Source organism: Microtus oregoni, unplaced genomic scaffold (assembly GCF_018167655.1).
Source record: "Microtus oregoni isolate MIOR12 unplaced genomic scaffold, Mior012 000028F_ref0000031, whole genome shotgun sequence".
Classification (NCBI taxonomy): domain Eukaryota; kingdom Metazoa; phylum Chordata; class Mammalia; order Rodentia; family Cricetidae; genus Microtus; species Microtus oregoni.
The window spans coordinates 3245962-3267081 of NW_024543087.1; the positions used below are offsets into that span (position 1 = coordinate 3245962).

At 48.0% G+C, this 21120-nt stretch overlaps 1 protein-coding gene across 1 annotated transcript in view; it reads left to right on the forward strand.

Moving 5' to 3' along the window:
* The window catches only part of Ulk4 (unc-51 like kinase 4), a 303260-nt gene that overhangs the window by 196396 nt on the left and 85744 nt on the right, over positions 1-21120 (forward strand). The gene's annotated exons all lie outside the window — the stretch shown is intronic.

Below are 21120 nucleotides of genomic sequence, written 5' to 3' on the forward strand. Positions count from 1 at the left end.
GTGCCAGGGCTCGCCTGTGCCAGGGTTCGCCTGCGCCAGGGCTCGCCTTACGCGAGGGTACCTGTGTGAGGGTTCGCGTGTGAGAGGGTTCGCCTGTGCCAGGATGCCTGCGCCAGGGCTTGCCTGTGCGAGGGCGCCTGTGCGAGGATGCCTTGCGAGGGCTCACCTGTGCGAGGGCGCCTGTGCCAGGGTTCGCTTGCGCCACGGCTCGCCTGTGCCAGGGCTCGCCTGCGCCAGGGTTCGCTTGCGCCACGGCTCGCCTGTGCGAGGGCGCCTGTGCCAGGGCTCGCCTGTGCCAGGGTTCGCTTGCGCCACGGTTCGCCTGTGCGAGGGCGCCTGTGCCAGGGTTGCCTGTGCCAGGGCTCCTGTATGAGGGTTTGTCTGTACGAGGGTTCGCCTGTGCCAGGGTTTGTCTGTATGAGGGTTCGCCTGTGCCAGGGTTGTCTGTATGAGGGTTTGCCTGTGTCAGGGTTGTCTGTATGAGGGCTCGCCTGTGTGAGGGTGCCTATCCCAGGGTTCACTAGTGTGCTTTTTCAGAATTTCTGAGACTAAAGCAATTCTGTCGAAGTTCAGCAATGCTCGTGTACCTGTCATTTAATTCCCCTCAGAACGAGAGCCAGAGCAGCTTCTGGAGGTCATTTGTTCTGTAAAGATACTAAACTTATACTTGATTTAAAACCAGGTGGCTTATCATTCATTAAGGTAATATTTAATGTCCAGGCGGGATGGTGCGCATATGTTAAATGAGCTCCAGAGAAGCAGATGTGTCACAGTGTAGGCGCGGTCAACCAGAGCCACAGTGAGACCCTGCCTGAGAAAGGATGGATGGATGGATTCATCCATCCATGCATATGTACGTACCTACATACATACATCCATACATACGTATATCCATACATACGTACATCCATATATACGTACATCCATCCATCCGTACATCCATCCATCCATAAATACATATATAACATACATACATACATAGACAGGATGATAAGTAAATAGGGCAGATTCAAATAGTTACTTCCTTAATGAAAGTGAGATTTAAAATGCATTGAACTCTGGTAAGAAAAGACAAATCTTTTGAGCACCCAGTCCCTTCCAAGAGAGACTTCTGAGTTGTACGGAGTCAGACACAGTCCCCCCCCCCCTCCATGAACTGGGACAGGACAGGGATGGGAACAAAACTGTATTACAAATGATGGCTTCTGAGTGGTGACTTCAGTCTGAGCAGCCAGGAATGAACCAACAGCCTCTGACTACAGGTCACTAAATTTCTAGGTGAAATCAGTGCAAACCTTGAGCTTTGACCAGCTCTACAGTTTCAACCAAACTGAAAGAGAACCCAGACGTGGAGACAGGTGACTCCCCCTTAAATAGCAGCCAGCTGGGGTCCATTGGTGAAATCCCATAAACCTCAGAAAAAGCAAAAAGCTTCAGGAAGGCCTATGAAATCAGGGCCTGTTTGTGCCTCCATAACCAAATGAGAGCCCTGTTCCTCTGACCCCTGCCTCTGTGAGACTGACAGCTCATTGGTGAGGTCAGGACTGAGGGTGGGAGCTCATTGGTGAGGTCAGGACTGAGGGTGGGAGCTCATTGGTGAGGTCAGGACTGAGGGTGGCAGCTCATTGGTGAGGTCAGGACTGAGGGTGGGAGCTCATTGGTGAGGTCAGGGCTGAGGGTGGGAGCTCATTGGTGAGGTCAGGGCTGAGGCTGGGAGCTCATTGGTGAGGTCAGGACTGAAGCTGACAGCTCATTGGTGAGGTCAGGACTGAAGCTGACAGCTCATTGGTGAGGTCAGGACTGAAGCTGACAGCTCATTGGTGAGGTCAGGGCTGAGGCTGGGAGCTCATCAGTGAGACCAGGACAACTGGCGTTTAGGGTTTACTGCCCTATGGCTTCAGGATCGTGAATGAAGTTTGGGCAAATAATTGTATAGGTTTAATTGCATCCAGGAAGAAAAGGCGTGGCTACATGTGGTTGCCTGTAATCCCAGGATTCAGGAGGCCAAGGCAGGAAGATTGGCGTGAACTTGACTCCAGCTTGAGCTGTGTAGTAAGCTCTGGGCCAACTTGTGTTACAAAGTGAGACCTTGTCTTAGTCAAACAGATCCTAATGAATAGACAGCCAAAAGCATCCCTAAGGTTCAGCTGGAAAGGAGGCACAGTTGCCAGGGGTTTATGTCGTACATCACAATGACAGAGAATAGAGAAAGTGTGAAGTTGGCTAAGTGGCTGCAGTAATAAGGAAAGACATCGCGGCCCTGTGCTCATGGGCGTGGTCTTAACCTATCTCCGTGTTTACCAGCTCGGTGCTTACCAGCAGGGAGGGGTGCAGGCATGCATCGCTGTATGTCGCCTTATTGGTTGATTCCACCAATGGTTATTAGGTCCCGAGGAGGCTGTGGGCGCTCAGTCAGCTGGACCATGTGATCTGGCCGGTGCGGGCACAGAGAGGTTCTCTTTCTACTTCAGCCCGGATCTTACTTAATCCCCCCTTTTCTGTGATGTGGGGCCCACCTTTACTTTACAGGGAAGGCCCCCGAGCTGTTGAATCTAGAAACAAAACTTTAGAGATTAAATGTCTGCTTTTAACACCCACACGTCCCTCATCAAAGTTCTCACTGCCTCTGGATTAGCTTTGAACCCTTGAAACCCTAAACTCAGTGAGGTTCAGAAACAGTCGGACTGGCAGGGAGTCTGTTAGAAAGCTTCTGTGTTTTCTGTCTTTAAGTGTGAGGGGTTTCCATGGCAAGAAGACAGGGCCTGATTGCGAGTGAAACCATCACAGCTAAGGTTCTCGTGGCTTCAGGGGCAGAGTCCCAAGGACAGTGACAAACACATTGATGGAGAAAGGTGCTCGCCAGCCTCATAAAGCACTTTGCTTTGGGATGGTGAAAGAGGTTGTCCTTACACTTCTGCGACACAGTCACACCCAGTTCCCTGGCAGAGGTAATTAGGGAATATAAATGATTAAGAGATGCCTCGAAATGCAGGTTGTAGCCCACACAGTCGCTGTCGGCCAGAACTGCCGGGACCCCTCGACGCTGCTGGTGTCAGGTGATAAACTTAAACCTTAGGGGAGGAGAGCAGTCAGCCCCACCCAGTCTCCTAGAGAACCCTGCCTCTTTCAGGATAGCCGTTCACCAGGTGTCCTCCAGAGCAGTCAAGTCTAAAACATAGATGGGCCACAATGAGACGTCTCACGCTGGAGCACAGCAGATCCGGGCTTGAACGGCATTGAGCGTGAATGCAGAAGATCACGTGTGTTTCATGTTCTGAGCCAACCTCTCCTGTAAGGTGCAGTTCCTGAAGTCCGTCATCAGGGGGATCTCCCACCCTGCACACCTGCACTGCCTGTAGACCTGACCTGTCTGCTCTTGTCTCCTGCACCTCCATGCTCTACCCCCTAGGCCTCCAGAAAAGACGGCGCACAGGCTCCACAGGGGCACCTGATTGTCTTATATTCCTTTACCTCTTACATTGAATCTCTTCAAACAGCTACCGTCTCCCCAGGGTGGCCAGTGGCCGTGCATTTCACTGCCATGGAGCTTATGATAGTCACTGCCTAACGCGGCACAGGGTTCCTTACTTGAGGGGCGTCATGTGTGGCTCAGGGCTGGAAACGGCGAGGGGTGGGACTGCCCAGCCCGTGATCTCGGGTAAGGGGCTCTGGGAGGACTAGCAAGAGGAGCAGGTGATGGCATCCAGCTCAGTGATGCTGCCTCAGGAACAACTTGTCATCACTGGCTCACATTGTCACGTGTGTGTCAGTGGCTCACATTGTCACGTGTCTGTCATAGGCTCATGCTATCGTGTGTGTCACTGGCTCACGTCATGTGTATCTGAATTGTCTCATTTTCTGCTTATTTTTTTTGCTGGCACTGCCTCTCCTACCCGCATCCAGCATTCCCTCTTTTGCTCCTCCTCCCACCTGAGATGCTGTGCTCAGACCAGAGCGTCTGAGATGCTGTGCTCAGACCAGAGCGTCTGGCACAGAGCCCAGCATCCTCTTCATGGACAGCTCCTCTTGGGCTTGCAGTTCTTCCCAAAGCCCCTCCTTTGTCACCTCTACTTTTATAGTTTTTCTGGACAGAGACCATACTGTCACCTGTGTACCTCTTGTCACACGTGGTGTAGCTCTCATCACGAGACTCCTGTGTTCACATGCAGCTCCCCCTGACACCTCTCTCACTGGCCGCTAGTGAGTGCTGGTGCCTGTGCTGGGTGTATGTGAATTAGCCCGGGACAGCACTGTCCCGAGTGACCCCAGCTCTCTGAGATGCTGGCTGCCAGCCCAAGGCACCAGAGGATCAGTGGGCATTTGCTTAATGTATGTGAGCTGTGTTATGTGCGTCCAGGTTCTCACTGGAGCCTTCATCCTTATCAGCGGCCTGTGCCAAGAGTGTTGTCCTGCGTCTTCTCTGGGAAAGATTAACACACATTGATAGCTTTGCATAAAGTAAGGAAAAATAGCAATAAAGTTACTGAGTACCTCACCAGAGCACACACTGAGTAAGGATAAATTTTACAGTGCTGTTTAAAAATGCAATAGGCTACAGGAGAAGGCCCCGGGGACGGCTCCCCTACGGTGAAGAATAAATGGACTTCAAGTTTTAGTTTGACTTGGCCGACTTCGGGAGCGTGGGCCTAGAGGCAGGAGGATAAACTTGGTAGTTTTGAGTCTCTTTACAAACGTGCCCACGGAAAGCAAACACACCCTGGGGAGACTGAACCCCAAGTCATGAACAAAGCGACGCGTTCTTGTCTGTGGTGACGTCCAAGACCCTTGGGGTTGCTCGAAACCCTGCATGAACCGTGGCTTCAGCTACGCAGTGATGTGTGGGGTTTTAGATGGGGTCTCCCCAGGTACATGAGATACAGTAGCATAGTTTCTTTTTATGTTGGGGCACGGCAATGAGCTGCAGCTGCTCTCAGCTTCCCTTCATGGGATGAAACAACCCACACAGTGGTCACATTGTGAGCTATGTTTGGTGAATGAAGTGTGTTAAATGCATTTTAACTTACATTTTCATTTATTCATTTATTTATTTATTTAAGATTTCTGTCTCTTCCCCGCCACCGCCTCTCATTTCCCATACTATTTGTTTAGCTAGAGTAGCGGTTCTCAACCTGTGGATCACAAGGGCACCTAAGACCATTGGAAAACACAGATATTTACATTATAATATATAACAATAGCAAAATTACAGTTATGATAGCAATGAAAATAATTTTACATGGGGGGAGTGCACCACAACATGAGGAATTGTATTAAAGCGTGGCAGAGTTAGGTGGTTTGAGAACCACTGGTCTAGATGTAAATCTGTTGTAAGTCAAGAAGCTTCTACATTATGGGTTTTTTCTGTATGTGTTTTCCTGTGATAAAATTTAATATGTAAATTAGTCATAATTTAAGGTGATGTAAGAGGTTAACAAGGGAGCGGGGCAGCAGTACATCAGAGTAAGAGTTATGACTGTCACCACCCCGAACACTGTGCCGTTCGCATCCCTCTTGTGAGATCCGGGTGACGCATTCCTACTTGCTGAGCTGTAACAAGGAGACTGTCACAGGCTGCCATTGCCCACTCTGGTCCCTGGAAGCTGTCCTGAGTGTCTGCCATTGCCCACTCTCTGGCTCCATTGGTTGAGAGCCAGCACTTGTCCAGCACATCCGCCCTGTATACCCTGCCCTCCCACTCACGATCGGCCATCTGTTACCAGACCAGCCATGCTATTTCAGTGCATCTACCTAGGCAACCTTCAGGACTGCAACTTCAAATGTATGCACTGTTTCTTTCCGAAGTCTGTGCATTGTTCCCAGCCTGTGGTTACTCATGGGCACAATGGAGGAGAATCACAGTGAAAGGTCTGTGTAAGGCACCAATCCCTGGTCTGTCTGACAGCCACGACTCCACGACCCCTTTGCATGAGCATGTCTGAGCTCGTTAGTTATATGCAACACTCCACACAGAATTCATAACTTTAGGAGTCTTCCCAGTTCTCACCTGACATCCATGGGCTTCTCTGCCTCTTTTGCTGAATGACTAATCCAATTCTGGCAGAGGCTGTATCTCTCTGTTGTCTTGGGGCCTAGGATGGAGGTTCAATACAAATCACCTAGGAAGGTGAGGGACAGTACAGTAAATGTTCACACTGTGATGGAGAGTAACACAGGTCTGCTCACCTCCCCACTGTTCCCTGCTGAGCTGTCTTCCTCCTCAGAGGGCAGGCAATGGAGACTGCTGGCCGCCACTCACCTCACTAGCACCAGATCTCCTCCTCTCTGGTTTCCGCTCCCTCTGGTGTCCACTCTCTCTAATGTCTATTGTCTCTGGTGTCCGCTCTCTCTGGTGTCCGCTCTCTCTGGTGTCCGCTCTCTCTGGTGTCCGCTCTCTCTGGTGTCCGTTCTCTCTAGTGTTTGCTCTCTCTGGTGTCTACTCTCTCTAATGTCTATTGTCTCTAGTGTCCACTCTCTCTGGTGTCCGCTCTCTCTAGTGTCTGCTCTCTCTGGTGTCCGCTCTCTCTAGTGTCCGCTCTCTCTAATGTCCGTTCTCTCTAGTGTCTGCTCTCTCTGGTGTCTGCACTCTCTAGTGTCCACTTTTTCTGGTGTCCGCTCTCTCTAGTGTCCGCTCTCTCTAATGTCCGTTCTCTCTAGTGTTTGCTCTCTCTGGTGTCCGCTCTCTCTAGTGTCTGCTCTCTCTAATGTCCGTTCTCTCTAGTGTCTGCTCTCTCTGGTGTCTGCACTCTCTAGTGTCTACTTTTTTCTGGTGTCCGTTCTCTCTAGTGTCTGCTCTCTCGTTGGCATGTAGGTCTGTCTGCACTGGCTTTCACTGCACAGTTTGTATTTCCGAAACAGCTGATTGACCAGAAAGTACACAGCAGCTCTGACCAGGGACTGTGCGTCTAGAAGATCACTGTACTTGCGATCTGTAAAAACAAATCACAACCCTAACATCCCAGCAGTTCTGGTGAGAACAGAGGCTCTGGGCATTGAGTATGGATGCCTGTGTCTCTGGCCATACCATCCTGAGTGTGTCCAGCCGCATCAAAATAGATGCCATCACTGTCACCATCTTCTTCAGGGAGAGGCCCAGAATGTGGCAGCTGGTGTTGAGACTTGGGTAGCTTCAGGAAAAGGTGTTTCCTGTGTGCTCCCGTTACTCGATGGGTGTTTGTCATGATGTGTCGCAATGTAGGTTTTAAACAGCATTTTGTTCTTGACCAGGGTGCCCTGATCTAAGCTAAACAAACAGACAACAAACACACAAAACACACACACACACACAAAAAAAAAAAAACAAAGAAAAAAAACCCTCACAGACGGGGTACAAAGGGTCCTGAAAACACTTCCCCTTGAGAATGCTTCTTGACCATGGATGGATGACCCCAACGCAGCAGCCTCGTCAGTCCCTAGCCCACTCCCAGGTAGTAATGCTTGGTTTTGTGACTTCTTGGTGAACAAATGTCCTTTCACCCCAGATAGGACCCTGAGGACAGACCAAAGAGATGACGCCACCCGAATCTAGCTTGTGGAACCCATGGGTTAGCTGGGGTCTCTCACCATGGCATCAGTGACTCAAAGGCAGATGCATCCCCTGCCAGCATGGGTGAGAGGTGAGAGCTGGATTCCTACGGCTCTGCCCAACATGCAGAGAGCTCCCCCCGAAGACTCCTCTCTCCCACAAACTGCTGCTTGTGGGTCTGAAGGGGCCAGCGTCTGGGTAGGTCTTCCTCCACAGCTGCCTAGGAGAGTTGACTGGGCAATAGGGCACACTGAGGGAAATGGGGAGTGGGAGTTGGGGTGGGGGAGCAGAAAATGTGGATTTGTGAGATCTGGGTCATGCCCAAGTGTTCTAGCCGCTAGAAAGGTTGTACTCGTTGGTCTGTGTTGCGTTCCCTGTATGCGTGCCTTGATTACAAAGCACAAGGACTCAGTATCTCTGCATAGTCACGGTTGGGACTGTGTGGCATCTGTGAGGACAGAGCCCTATAGCGTGATTATGTACAGGGTTGGAAGGGTTGACGCTCAGAGCTAGGTCCTGGGTCAGAATTCACTGTGATTTTTCTGCTCACATATCTCCCATCTTGTGATCAGGGGTGTTGGGTTTGGGAGATGAAAGACTAACGATTTCACTTCAGTGAGATCAGAAAGTGGGGGAAACCAGTAGAAATAGACGACTCAGGAGGGCTGGCCAAGGCATCCGGTGCGGGGTCACTCAGAAGTACTGGGATTGGGGCTGGGCTGTGGCTCCGTGGTGAAGCTTTGGCCAGAAGAGAGTCCTGGCTTCAGCTCCTGCACAGGAAAAAACAAAACAATAGTCCCCCACCCCACTCTCCCACCCCTAGTCACCAATTATATAAAGCTCATTTACATAACAAAGGAAATTAAATTAAACAAAACCCAATAAACACAGATGTTGTAATATAGGGCGGCAGGGCTGCGTCCCCCACACCCGGCCGCCCACATGGCTAGCTTATGCCCCGAAATAATTACATGGACACTGTATTCCTCCAAACACTGCCTGGCCCATTCTCTTCTAGGCTAATTCTCACATATTAATTTAGCCCACCTCTAATCATCTGTATGTAGCACCCCAAGGTGCGCTTACCGGGGAGATTCCAGCCTAGTCCATCCTGGGTCGGAGCTTCATCCCGGGAGCGGGGCATGGCGTCTCTCTCTGAGGCGTCTGCTCCCGAGAGAGCTGTGGAGTCTCTGACCTCACTTCCTCTTCCTCCCAGTGTTCTGTCCTGTTTTCTCCTCCCACCTATCCTCTAACCAATAAAATGGGCCAGGGCAGTTCCTTTATTAGCCAATGACCTTCCTCCATCATTTCCCCTTTTTCGGTTTAAACAAAAAAAAAAAAGGCTTTAACTTTAACATAGCAAAATTACATATAAAAAAACAGTTATCAAGTAAAAGTTACAATAATCTTTATCATAACTAAGGAAAACTATAACTATAACTAACTATTCTTAACTCCATCAAAGACTCCAGAAAGATACACTACTACCTAAGCAAACAAGAAAAAAGCAACTTTTAAAACTCTAGAAATGACAGAGACATCTCGCTGCCTGGACAGTCACCCAAAGTTCCTCTGTACCGTTTGGGCATCCATCTTCAGCCTTCAGGCCCATGGTATCCAGCAGACATTTCCATAAAGCAGGAAAATTCAAAGTCAGTTCAGTCACTATCTGTTGTGTCCTGCAGAATGTCTCGCGGACTCTTTCATGAATCAGGAACCCCGAAAGATCATCTCACCTTAGACAAGTTCAGTAGTCCTCTTTCTGTGGGTTCTCTGTGTCCAGTTTATGCAATAGTCCAGGCAAGAGCAGTTTCTTGCCCAAATGGCTATCAAAACTCCATAACGAGCCTCTTCGATGCCCATCTTCCTCTTGAAGTAGATTGGTGCTGCCAGGAGCAGAGTGTCTCATTGTCATGAAAAGTCCTCAGTTATTAAAACATTAAATGTCCTATTCTGTAATCTTTGAAAGACATGAAGAATGTCTATCTAAAATATATCTCTATATATCTAGAAAATCTAACTAACATGACTACAAGCTTTACTATTATCGATGATTATCCATTAACAACCTATATTTCTAAATTATACAGTACATATTTAAATGAACTACACAATCACAATACCTTAATCAAAATCAGAAACACTTATACATATAACAAAATTGACCTTAAATCTCTATCAATAAAGCAAAATCTATACTAATGCAAATTATTCATATCTATATCATATCCCCCTTTAAATGTAAAAGAACATTTATAAACATTTTTTGGGAATATGGGCGCAGTTATTTCTCTCCAAACTGCTTCCTGCTGAATGGGGGCGTCGTTAATTAGGTCTTTCATGGTATAACCTGTGTGCTAGTTTTATCTCAGTTGGCAGTTGAGCGAAGCAATTTTCTGAAGGCGTGCACAGGAACCATTCAGGAGGACGTGGTCCATCATACCAAATCGGAATAGAAGAAATGAACAGCGTCTCATCCTCTGTGAAAACAAAATAAGAAACTCTTTTCCAAAGTATCATATCCTTAGATCCAAATTCAAGATATCTATGTTGGATTAGTTCAGCAGTATTTATAAATAAATATCTTTTAGCAGCTGTTGCTCCTTCCTCAGCATTCAAATAATTCAAAGAGAGCATAATAGCATACAGTATCAAGATTCTCTGTGTATTTTCCATCTTTGTACAGCTTTGTTTTAACCTCTATTTTGTTTATTTTTACTTTTAACTCTTTGCTTTTTGAGACAGGTTCTCTGTATCTTTGACCTGAAGTAACTCTCTAGACCAGGCTGTCTTTGAACTCTCAGAGATCCGCCTGTCTCTGCCTCCCAGGCATTGGGATTAAAGGTGTAAACTAGTACAACTTGAACTCACAGAGATCTGTTTGCCTCTGCCTTCTAGGCACTGGGATTAAAGGCGTGTGCTACCACACACAACTCTCTTCCTTTTTTTATGTTTTTTACTTTAAGAACTTCAACTTTTAGTCTGCATATATTTTTAACACACTGTAAACCATTTAAAAATTTTCTTTGTCTTTGAATCGCTCTTTACTGTACATCTCTCTTTTTCTGACCACATGAGTCTTTAATTTACCAAGCAATATCAGTAGGATTAAAGGCGTGGCTTTGCCAGCTAGATCCAGTCCATTCCTTAGCTTCCCAGCCTCATGGCAGATATACAGGCTGTAGCCATGTTTACTGCAACAACTGTATGGCATTTCAAGGTCCCTACCAGCAAGTGAGCTACAACAGACAACACACAAGTCCTCTCTCCTTAGCCGGCCCTCCTGCCTCAAACAGTCAGAGTTTGCCCTGGCAGGATGGCCCAGAAAGCCGGCATTTTTAAACGGCGCAGCTTTTTTCCTGCTACGGCTGAAAACCGAAAAGCATGCGCTCAGCTTTTCGTCAACACCGTTTAAGTGTTTCGTGGCAGGACCTCTTAATGAGCTGCAGGCTTTGCAGCTAAAGCTGAGTCAGGAAGCCTCTCTTAGAAGAAAGCGCATGCTTGCCTCTAGCAAGCAGAGCAGACCCGAGAACACAGCGAGTCTAGTTGCCATCAAACAAATCGTAGCACTTTACTCCAAATGGTCTATTCAAAAGCTCTGTCTCCTGCAGGAGTCAGACAGAGATTGCAATGGTGGCACAGCCCCAGGAAGTCGCGCTTTAAAATGACACAGCGTTTTTTCTGCTACTGTTGCCGAATCAGGAAATCTCTCTACAGCACGCCACCAACAAACAGCAAAAATCTGTGTTAAACTCTCTCTCCCTTATTTTTAAGCCTTCTCAGGTTTTTTAAGTGGGTTTCGGCTGTCCACACGTCTGGGCGCCAACCTGTTGTAATATAGGGCGGCAGGGCTGCGTCCCCCACACCCGGCCGCCCACATGGCTAGCTTATGCCCCGAAATAATTACATGGACACTGTATTCCTCCAAACACTGCCTGGCCCATTCTCTTCTAGGCTAATTCTCACATATTAATTTAGCCCACCTCTAATCATCTGTATGTAGCACCCCAAGGTGCGCTTACCGGGGAGATTCCAGCCTAGTCCATCCTGGGTCGGAGCTTCATCCCGGGAGCGGGGCATGGCGTCTCTCTCTGAGGCGTCTGCTCCCGAGAGAGCTGTGGAGTCTCTGACCTCACTTCCTCTTCCTCCCAGTGTTCTGTCCTGTTTTCTCCTCCCACCTATCCTCTAACCAATAAAATGGGCCAGGGCAGTTCCTTTATTAGCCAATGACCTTCCTCCATCACACAGATTTTTACCTTTTCAGTCTTTGGAGTTAGAAACTGTTTATGGACTCTTAATTGGTAAATTAAAATGTAAATAGGTATGTGTCAAAAGTTTTCAAATTATCCTTGCCATTAATCCCACTGCCAGAAAGGAGGCTGCATAGGAAATCATTTGAAGTGTGGGGCATTTGTGTAAATCCATGAATTCATGACGTTATTTTAAACATCAAAAACCTTCTAAATAGCTTGCAGATCGCTCAATTAGAAAACAAATTCTGGCTTTTAAAATTTCTATTTGTGTGTGTGAGGGGGTCAGAGGATGACTTTTGGGGATGTCTACATCTTTGCTGAAGTGTTGTCTCTCTCCCTTCTGCTGCTGCGCTTAGTGCTCTAGGCTAGCTCACCTGCGCTTGGTGCTCTAGGCTAGCTCACCTGCGCTTGGTGCTCTAGGCTAGCTCGCCCCTGACCTTCCTGGCAGTTCTGCCTCTGCTCCCATCTCACCTGAAGCATTGCAGATGTGAGGCCACTGCTTAGGGCTTTTATGTAGATTCTGAGGACTCTGGTTTATGTTGCCAGCTTGTGCAGTGAGCTCTTCTCCCCAGGAAGCTATCAGCCGTGCAGTGAGTGTTTTCTTCCCAGGAAGCCAGCCCACTTGCCCTAAAGTCTAGTTCTAGGGTAGAATTCTGTGCCACTGAATATGATTCTCAAAGCATATTTAACAATCTGGGGAAACTGTAACAAAAATTCTAGTTGTTCTTAATAATAAAAACTGAGAGTCAGATATTAGGGGGTGAAAGCCGAGAGGTCAGAGAAGCAGAGCGGCCGGCTTCTAGAAAGTTCTCACCTCTACCAATGCTCAGACCTAAAAGACAATCTTGTCCTCAGACTGCCTAGACTGCACTGTACTTCAGACTGCACTGAGCTCCTGACTCCCCCCACCCCCGCCTTATATTCCTCTCTCCACCCAACCATATCACTTCTGTCTCCACCTCCCTCGTGCAGGGATTGAAGGGGTGGGATCCCAAGTGTTGGGATCACCTTTGTGTGAGCTCTGTTTCTCCTTTAGACAGATTCAATGTTGTGTAGTCCAGGGTGGCCTTAAACTCACAGAGATCCTTCTGCCTCTGTCTCCCAGTCCTGTGATTAAAAGTGTGTGCTACCACTGCCTGGCTTGTAGTGGCTTTAGCTCTGATCCTCAGGCAAGCTTTACTTGTTAAAACATAAGCAAAGTATCATTATAGAAAATATAACATTAAACAAAACACTAGGACGTTATCAGATGCTAATTCAATGTATATTTTATAATGTATATATAATGGGAATATCTTATGCCTAAAAGTTAACTTATATTTACAATAAGTATTGTTTATATTTATTTAATTATTTTGTATGTAAGAACACATGTCAAAATACAAGTGGGAGGTCAGAGGACCACTTGCAGAAGTAGGCCCTCCTCTATGTGAGTCCTGGAGATCAAACTCAGGTCATCAATTTGGCAGCAGCTCCTTTGCCTGCTGAGCCATCTCACCAGCCTTTAAAATCAGCATCTTCTAATTATGGCCATTACCCAGCATCCTTTAGGACTGGCGCATGTATGCAGGCCGCCGCCGTCCTTATTCACAGAGGCTCCCTCTGCTCTCCGAAGCAAGTGTGTTAAGTCTTGAACTTGGAGAGATGGAGCTCTTAACTCCACCTAGCAACACCTCAGCTGCTGCAGGCACCCATCAGCTTGCCCTTCCGTCAGCGGCCTGTGTCGTCAGAGCAGCCTGGGCCACAGCTGAGGAAGGGTAAGAGGGTCCCAGCTCCTGCCAGGGCTGAGTAAGGGGCCTTGCCATTAGGCAACTTGTCATGAGCTAGTCCTCCTGGCTCACAGAGGTTACCAGATCCAGGCTCAGCTGCTTTCCTGATATGGTATTTGGCACAGTAGTGATCCTGGAGAAGCTGGATGCCTCTGACTGCATTGCGTCCTGTGGAGATTGTATCCATAGAGGGTGGTCTGTCACCGGCTGGCAGGAGCCTGCTCACAGTGGCGCGTCTGATGTCACAAGGCTGATGTCAGTCACCTGGTCTGTTCTGCAAGGCCCCCGAGCAACCGTTGTTCCTGATGGCTTACACATTTGCCGTTTCTGGCACTGTACATGGTGGTCACGGTGGTCAGGCTCTGGGGGACAAGGTCAGGTGGAGGCAGATGAGTCTGTGCTGTCGCCTCCAAAAGCACACACACTGCAGCAGAATCTGCTCCAATCAGTGAACTCGGCTGCTGCCTGGAGACGGGAGGAAGCAGCTAACTCAGAGTCAGCAGAAGCACAGTCAGGGCTGTGGCCAAACCTACTGCAAACAGCGAGGTGGCAGGACTCTGTTCTCTGAGCATTTGGGAAATCGCACATAAAAGAACGGTGACCCAGCAGGTGAGGGCAGTTGGTCCAGTTCTAAAATTATATACGTATTTGAGACACTATCTCACTGTGTAGCGCTGGCTTGCCTGGAACTCACAGAGATTGCCTACCTCTGCTCCAGAGTGCTGGGTTCTGAGTTTGATTTCCCCCCTCCCCAAGTCCACGTGGTGGCAGGAGAGAACTGACTCCCACAGGTTGTCCTCCAACCGCACGTGCACCCCGGCACGAGCATGCCTGTGCTCAGGAGTGTGTGTCTGGTCCACCTTCCAGACCTGTGCAGTGAGATTATCATCAGTGCCATGGCTCCGATTCTTCTAGAGGAGGGCAGTGTGCCGGTCCACCCTGTGCATCCTGAAAACAGCTGGGCTGGCTTTCTGTGGCCATTAAATGTCCCATGGTACTGTAATACCCCGCTCTATATGGCCGAGAAGAACATGAAACCTGGTGTTGAATTTGAAAATAATTCTTTTCTACTTTTAGGCAGAGCAAATTCCATGTCTCATCACCTGACGTCATACCTGCAATATAAAAATAATAATTTTGGGAGGGGGAGAGAGAGCGAGAGAGCAAGAGAGCGTGTGTGTTGGGGAATATTAGTTTAAAGAGTGTTGCTTTTGTTCATGCTGCATTTGTTAACACTGTGAAGCTGTGTTTCTTTACCTGTCTAAAACACCTGATGGTCTAATAAAGAGCTGAATGGCCAATAGTGAGGCAGGAGATAGGATCAGCAGGGCTGGCAGGCAGAGAGGATAAACAGAAGGAGAACCGAGGAAAGGAGGGAGCAAGAGAGCAAGGAGAGGAGGACGTCAGGGGTCAGCCACCCAGCCAGAAGCAGTCAGAGTGAAAGTAAGATACACAGGAGTAAGAAAAGGAAAAAGCCCAGGAGTAAAAGGTAAACGAGTTAAGTTAAGAAAAACTGGCAAGAAATAAGCTTCCATGTGTGATTTATTTGGGAGCTGGGTGGTGGGCTCCCCAAAAGAGCCAGAAAAGTCAAAAGAGTAAAATGTCACACCATGAGAAAGAGAGAAGGGGAGAGAGAGAGAAATGTTTGCCCATGCCATTTGTTCCTGCTGCTGTCCTAAGTACCTGCTGTGCCTCCCTTCTGCAGTAGACACAGGTGCTTTGGCTTCTAACAAGAGTGCACAGCTCTGGGTCCAGTCCCCTGTGGGAGGAAGTCCTGGCAGCCAGGGTTGAGGCACTGGTCCCTCTGCATCTCTAGTCGGGAAGCAGAGAGCCATGAGCCCTTGTGCTTGGCTCCTGCCTTTCAGGACCCTGGTCCATGGGATGGTACCCCTTCAGCGTCAGTTAACCCATTCAAGATAATCCCTGACAGGCATGGCCATAGCCCAGTGGTTCACAAACCTCCTAATGCTGTGACCCATTAATACAGTTCCTCATGTTGTGCTGACCCCAACCATAAGTTTTTGTCACTACTTCAACTGTAATTTTGCTATTGTTATGGATTGTTATATGAATATATCATATGCAGAATATCTGATGGGTGACCCTTGTGAAAGGGTTGTCCAACCCCCAGAGGGATCATGACCCACAGATCTCAGCAGAACATCACTGCTGAGACTAACTTAATCGAAGTAACCCCTCAAAGGCATGACATTAGTCTAACCTAATAGGACAGCCCCTGACAGACATGACCGTACACTAATCATGATAATGCCTCATGAGCGTGCCTGGGTCCTTTCTCCCGGATGACTCCAGACCCGCCCAGGTAATAGTCAGCACTAACCATCACAAGCATAGGTGCCTAGGAAAAGCCACGTGGCCATTTGGATGCTCGGCCTGTGAGCAACTTCTAGTGGGCATTTTCATTTTCAGTGTGGTTGGCTAAGCTATAGTTGGTTGCTAAGTTCCCAGTGCCTTGGTCTATCCTTGGGAGGGAGCTGGGCTCAGGAACAGACATCCTGAAATGTGCCACCCTTTCCTGGTCCTTCTCACAGCAGGCCTGTGGGGTGGCACACGTTCATGGGCAGGAGACAGAGGTCCGTCTTCTGAGGCACTCAAATCCAGATACCTTTGATGCGGGAGTCCCCTCTATGTGCTGTGATTATCATTAATGAATAAAGAAACTGCCTTGGCTTATTGATAGGGCAGAATTTAGGGAGGCAGGGAGGACTGGACTGGATGCTGGGAGAAAGAAGGGCGGAGTCAGATGCCATGGAGCCACCAGAGTCAGAGATGGTGAATCTTTGCCAGTAAGAGATATATAGATTAATAGAAATGAGTTAAATTAATATAAGAGTTAGCCAATAAGAAGCTAGAGCTAATGGTCCAAGCAGTCCTTTAATTAATACAGTTTCTGTGTGGTTATTTCGGTTCTGGACAGCCAGGATGAACAAGTGGCCCTCCTGCAACATACTTTCACACACAATCCCCAACTGTGTTCCTTTGTGTAGTGGTATATTCTTTGTTTTAATAAATGAAGCTTGCTGGAAGATCAGAGGGCAAAGCAGCCACACTACTTAGCCATATAGGCCAGGACTTAAAGGCACACACCTTTAATCCCAGGACTCCAGAGGCAGATGGATTTCTGTGAGTTCAAGGCCACCCTGGTCTACCCAAGATTGAATCTGTCTAAAAGAGAAACAACTCACGCAAAGGTGATCCCATGCTTTTAATCCCAGCACTAGGGAGGTGGAGATGGGGGTGATATTGCTGGGTGGAGAGAGGACCTTGTCCTTCTGGTCTGAAGATTTGTTAGAGGTGAAAGGCCTCTCTCTCTGGTGGCTTGGCCGCTTTCCTTTTCTGACCTTCAGGTTGAACCCCAATATCTGACTCTGGGTTTTTATTATTCACGCTACACCTCTGTGTACACATAATTTGGAGGGGGAATGTTTTTCAACTCAGAACTATTTCTGTAATTATGGCTAGCTCCTAACTAAAGATTCTCTTGAGGCAAAAATAGGAAACATATTTTATGTCAATGAAGTCTCACAGCTGCTTGATGGGTAGAGGCCAAGGTCATCATATACTCCTCCTTGCAGTAACGCTGCAGAGATGGGGAAATCAGATTTTAACTCAGGCATCAGTTTCCCCAACTTCTCGGCAGGAGGGAGATGGATTGGCTGTCGGAGGACTGAGCGCCCTTTGTCCTATAGTAGGGTCACTTCAGACTGTGGTGCTTTGGTAATACCAAGCAAAAACACCAAAGTCTAAAGCAGGGATGATAGGTGGCTGCGCATGTCCGTGCTAGGACAGCATGTGACCTACATGCGTAGTTGGAGATCAGTGCCCTTTCCAATGTTGTGAATCACCATGTGTCTCTTGTCTCAGGCATCTTGAGTGTTGACGTGTGTTTGGGTTGTTGTTGGTAAGAGTTATTTTTCTTTATGTGTATGTGTCTGTTAGCGTGTGTCCATGCCAAGAGTCCCTGAAGCCTCTGTGTGGGTGCTAGCATTGAACCCAGGTCCTCTGCAAGAGCAGCAGGTCTTCTTAACCACTGAGTCATCTCTCGATCCCCAGTTGTTGCTTTCTGAAGCAAAGTCTTCCTCTGTAGCCCAGGCTCAGCAGACGAAGGGGCTTGCTGCCAAGGCAGACAACCCGAGTTTTGTCCCTGGGACCAACGTAGTAGAACCCACAAGTGGTCCTCTAACTCCACACACTAAATACATGTAGCTTTAAAAAGGGACAGGATAGCCAGGAGGTGGTGGCACACACCTTTAATCCTAGCACTTGGGTGGCAGAGACAGGCAGATCTCTGGGAGTTTGAGGCCAGCCTGGTCTACAAGAGCTAGTTCCAGGACAGCTGGGATTGTTAGAGAAACCCTGTCTTGAAAAAACAAAACAAAATGAAAAGTACAGGACAATAGGCTAATGCCCTGGGAGACCAGCAGGGTTGGGCACACAGGGTCCTGACAAGTCCCTGGTGCAGAGAATACGGCCCCTTGTTCTGTGTGAGGCACAATTCCTGCTCTACCTTTACCATAGTGCAGTACTGCACAGTAAAACCCAAATGGTGACAACAGAATTCCCAAGGTCCTAGACGCTGTGTGTGCTCCGTTTTCTTGCTGTCCCTGCCCCAAGCCATTCAATTGTAGTTGCTCTCTGAACGGCCGTCTCTGTGTCTAGTTTGAAGCCACTGTCCAACAGCATGGCTGTTCACCTTCTGCTGTGATGCAGGGGGCTAGCCGTTTTGATAACCATGTCTGGCTTTTTGTTCTGGCTTTGCGCCTGCAGCACTACCTGTCGATGACTCCCAGGGGCTTTCCCGTGCTGCATGCCCTGTAATCATATTATCCCATCTGATAAACAGTCAGCCTGTATTCTAATAAACCCTCTCTGCACACAGCCTCGTTAATGTGCTAAAGTAATGGACCCGAGGGCATTTCCAAAGACTGTGACTCTACAATTAGCTAGCCTCACAGTTCAACAGAGCTCTGATTGAGTTCCTGCCACACTGCAATCACAAGGACCCTCTGAGCACACCAGCATGCTGCAGAAATGCCGGTGGGCCCTTAGAATCCTTCAGCCCCAGACTGTAGATGGGCATTCTTTCATTCTGTCTGGGTACATTTCTAGGATTAAGGAACCACCTGCTTTCAAAGATACGACTTTGCCTTACAGAATCCGTGCTAGCCATCCAGACGGTGAAGGCTTAGCTGTGCTGCCACAGCCTTGCACAGACTTCGTTCTGCTGTAAATCACCTGACTGGATAGATTGTTTCATGTTAGGTGGCAGGGTTTGTAGTATTGGACTTGCAGTTTTATTAAAGGACATTCACTGTCCCCCTGGAAATCACATTTTAAAGAAATGTATTTTCCCTCTTACTTTCCTTGAGGGCGTAGCTTCTGCCTCATATCTGCATTTGTCAGAGCTGAGCTCTTCAGAAAGGAATTACTTTAATGCAAGAGATAATTTTCACAAGCTTGGGATCTCGTGTGTGTTCATGTACATGTATACATACATACTCGAGTGTGCATGGGTACGTGTGTCAGGTGTAGATGTAGGTGTACATGTGTGAGCATGTGGAAGCGTAAGGGTCATCCGGTGTCTTCCTTCATTGCTCGAGGCAGGGTTCTCAGTCGAACCCAGATCACAGGCCCGTGGGGCTACTCCTGCTTGCCCTCCCCAGGAATCTCCTTCCCTGTCTCTGGGTTCTAGGATTGCAGCAGGGCACATGTCCACTGGCTTTTACACGGAGCCTGGGATCTGAACTCCTATCCTTAGACTCGCGTCCGAACCCTTTGACCGCTGTCCAGACCCAGACTCCCGTCCACAGTCACCTCAGCTCCTGGACTCTAGACCTGTGGTGCACTTTCCACCCATATAACAACAAATTCTGATATCCCCCCCTTTTCTGATGGTCCGAATACACTGAGTCTCTTAGAAGTCATTGGCAGTATCAAGACCCTACCATTATTGGCAGGGATAGTATGTGTAACTCATGCCATGTGGAAACCATTTCTCTATGCATGTGAGAAATTTTCCTTTTTTAATTTTAGAGATAGGAACAACAGATTTATTTGTGACATTTGAATTGCAAAGGGAGTGATAAACCATCACAGGAATCCAAACAAGCTAGAGGTGATTCGTAAAACTAAAGCCCTCCCTCCCAACACTTGTGGCATTTGGCCCATGGCATTTGATCTGTGTCTGTCCTTCTCCTTGCAATCACAGTGCCTACGTCATGGACACAGGTACATTCCTCTCTCTATTTGCTTCAGTGTTATGGACTCTGTCTGTACCCGGCACTAGTTTCACTCTTTTAGGGCAGAATGGCATTGGTGTGAACTTCAGACACTCCTACCAGAGACTGTCTAGGTTGATTGCAGTTACATGCTGTTCCGAATGCCCAGCATCCATCCTGATGCGCATCTGTGCTTCTGTGCTCTCCTGGTTTGTGTCAGCTCCCCAGAGTAAGATGGCTAGGTGTGGTAGTTTGAATGTAGTTGATGCCAATAAGCTCACAGAGTGTGGCACTGTAAGGAGGTGTGCCTTTGTTAGAGGAAGTGTGCCGCTGTGGGGGTGGGTTTTGAGATCTCACATATGCCCCAGCCATGCCTAGTGCCTCAGTCGCCTTCCTGTTGCCTGCGAGATATACTTCTCTCAGCTACTTTCCCAGCACCGTGTCTGCCTGCACGCCACCATGCTCCCTGCCATAATGATAATGACCTGGACCTCTGACACTGTAAGTGAGCCACCCAATTAAATGTTTTCATCTATAAGAGTTGCTGTGGTCATGGTGTCTCTTCGCAGTAATAAAAACCCCAAGAAGTTGGTATCAGGAGTGGGGTATTGCTGTGGTATGCCTGACTACACATTTGTTTGCAGGAGTTTGGGCTTTTGGACTGTGGATTATGAATGCAGTTGAATGCTTTAAGTGCTGTTTAATGGGCCATACTAGTGGGAGTGTGGAAGACAGTGGTGCTGAGTGTGATTTGATGAACTCATGAGAGTTCAGAGGCAAATAGTAATATGTGGCCTAGAGATCATTCTTGTGATATTTTAGTGAAGAAAGTGACTGCTTTTTGCTCTTGTCTGAAGAGTCTGCCTGAGGCTAAAGTGAAGGGTTTTGGATTAATTCCATCGGCAGAGGAAATCTCAAAACAGCCTAGTATAGACTCTGTCGTGTGGTTATTAGTGGTAACGCTAATGAAGATGTATAATGAAAAGGAGCAAGCTGAGCAGGGTAAATGTATAGATTGGGGGAAAGAGCACCAAGAAGTGGGATAAAGCTAAGTCCTGTGTTCAGGAGATAAACAGATTAAGAAATGGAATAAAGGGAGTGATGACCTCAGGGCAAGATCCCACCAAGCTAAATTCCCAACTTGTGAAAAGGAATTAAAGAAAAGCTTAGAGCTGGGTGTGGTGGTGCACACCTTTAATCCCAGCACCAGGAAGGGAGAGACTGGCAGATCTCTGAGTTTGAGGCCAACCTGGTCTACAGAGCAAGTTCAAGGACAACCAAGCTTACTCAGTGATGAAAGCTATTGAAAAAAGAAAGCTGATGAAAATGTAATTGAA